Source organism: Hemicordylus capensis, chromosome 4, assembly GCF_027244095.1.
Source record: "Hemicordylus capensis ecotype Gifberg chromosome 4, rHemCap1.1.pri, whole genome shotgun sequence".
Lineage (NCBI taxonomy): Eukaryota > Metazoa > Chordata > Lepidosauria > Squamata > Cordylidae > Hemicordylus > Hemicordylus capensis.
The window spans coordinates 86045080-86047601 of NC_069660.1; positions in this window are offsets into that span (position 1 = coordinate 86045080).

The following is a 2522-nucleotide window of genomic DNA, read 5'->3' on the forward strand; positions in this document are numbered from 1 at the left end:
CGCGGGCTTTGGTAACTGAGACCGCTAATTATCTCAGCGGGAGGAAATCCCTCCACTTCCTTCAAGTAATGTGATAGGAAAGCATACTTCCAGCAGGTGGCGCAACTGCAGCATGTATATAGTTAATTCATATAGCTGCAGGATAACAATTGTAGAAGTGGCTCATAATGTTTGATCTTACTACAAAGAAGCTGCAGGTACAGTTTTGTGGTTACAGTAATGAGTTGAAATATTGCTCCGTGTTAATTGTAATGTGTATACTGGGCCAACACAAGAAATAACAACTCAGGGCAGAATGGAAAGCAGGGGTAGGGGGTACTCTGTTTAATTTCCATCAGTATCAGGTTCACATAACATAGAATTTCTGCAGTGAACCCTGTGTTCAAATTGTGGAATGAAAGATAGGTAAAAGGTAAAGTGTGCTGTCAAGTCAGTTTCAACTCCTGGTGACCACAGAGCCCTGTGATTGTCTTTGGTCGAATACAGGAGGGGATTACCATTGCCTGCTCTCACACAGTATGAGATTATGCCTTTCAGCATCTTCCTATATAGCTGCTGCCCGATATAGTCCCAGTGGGGATTCAAACCGGCAACCTTCTGCTTGTTAGTCAAGCATTTCCCCTTAATAACAGCCACAAGACCCACTCTTGATCCTTCCCTGTTGTAGCCAAATCATGGCCTTCCATAGCCTAAATAGTACAGAGGCTCACCTGTGCTATTCCTGAAATTTCCACCTCCTACAAACACTTTTTCAGACTGACTTTCAGAAATCAATTCCACTCAGAAGTTTCTCAGAACCATAAATAAGGATGGAGAAAGTGGCTACACTTTTTGCTAGATTTGTACATTTTTTCCATGACCAGGGATGGCTGAAATCTTTATTCTAGATGGTGACGATCATCAAACAGTGGTCAACGGACTAGAAGTATATTTTTCCTCACAAACTGACTGTCCACAGGTGGTCATGCTCCACTGTAAAGTCATGCAGTCATCTTGCAATAATAGTTTAACAGTTATGGGGCTCATGATGGGAGCCTCAGTTATTCATCACAAAGAGACATGGAGTATGGAGTCTCTCTTACAGCTTTGGAGAACAATTTGCATTTCAGTCAGCTAACCTTTTACTATACCTTGATGTGGTAGGGTTGCTGGGGGGAGGGGGGCAGATAAAATTGCTTTGGTGGCCAAATTTGGCCTGAAAGCTAAGAAATGTCAGGGTCTGAATCTGATTCCTACAACACTGTGATGACAAGCTGCATCTACCAACATTCCTGTTCTATGGTTCTGTTAAAAGCCAAAGGCCCTCAAGGCTCCATACTCTCTCTAATGCTTTTTAACATCTACTTGAAACCGCTGGGAGAGATCGTCAGGGGATTTGGAGCTGGGTGTTACCAGTATGCTAATGACACCCAGATCTACTTCTCCATGTCAACTTCTTCAGGAGCTGGCATATCCTCCCTAAATGCCTGCCTGGAAGCAGCAATGGGCTGGATGAGGTAGAATAAACTGAAGCTGAATCCAGATAAGATGGAGGTACTTATCGTGCAGGGTCAGAACTCTAGAGAAGATTTTGATCTACACTACCTGTTCAAGATGGGGTCACACTTCCCCAAAAAGAACAGGTTCGCAATCTGGGAGTACTTCTGGATCCACACCTCTCCCTTATTTCTAGGGGTGCTTTCTATCAGCTCTGGCTGATATGCCAGCTGCACCCATTTCTTGAGATCAATGACCTCAAAACAGTGGTACATTTGTTGGTAACCTCCAGACTTGACTTCTGTAATGCGCTCTACGTGGGGCTGCCTTTGTACGTAGTCCGGAAACTTCAGTTGGTTCAGAATGTGGCAGCCGGGTTGGTCTCTGGGTCATCTCGGAAAGACCACATTAGTCATTTGCTGATGAACTACACTGGCTGCCAATAGGTTTCCAGACAAAATACAAAGTGCTAATTATAACTTATAAAGCCATCAACGGCTAAGGCCCTGGAGAACGTTTTCTTCAAGAACGTTTTCTTCACTATGAGCCCCACCGCCCATTGAGGTTATCTGAGGAGGTCCGTATCCAGTTACTGCCAACTTGTTTGGTGGCTACACAAAGACAGGCCTTCGCGGTCGCTGCCCCAAGATGGTGGAATGCACTCCCTGTTGAGATATGATCCTCTCCATCTCTGGCAATTTTTAACAAACATCTGAAAACCCATCTTTTCGCCCAAGCTTTCTCAGCTTGTCTGTTTTAATTTTATGGTCTGTTGAACTGATTTTAAGTTTTTAAAATGTGGATTTTAATTGTCTGTTTTAATTTTAATTGTCTGTTTTAATTTTATGGTCTGTTGAACTTAAGGTTTTAAAATGTGGATTTTATGGAGTTTTATTGTATTTTAACTTTTGTAAACCGCCTTGGGATGTCATATGAAAGGCGGTATAAAAACTGAACAATGGAACAATAAATTGAACAATAAAAGGACCTATACTAAGGCCTGTCAGATGTAGATATTATACACCTGATGGAGAACAGGAAGAGAC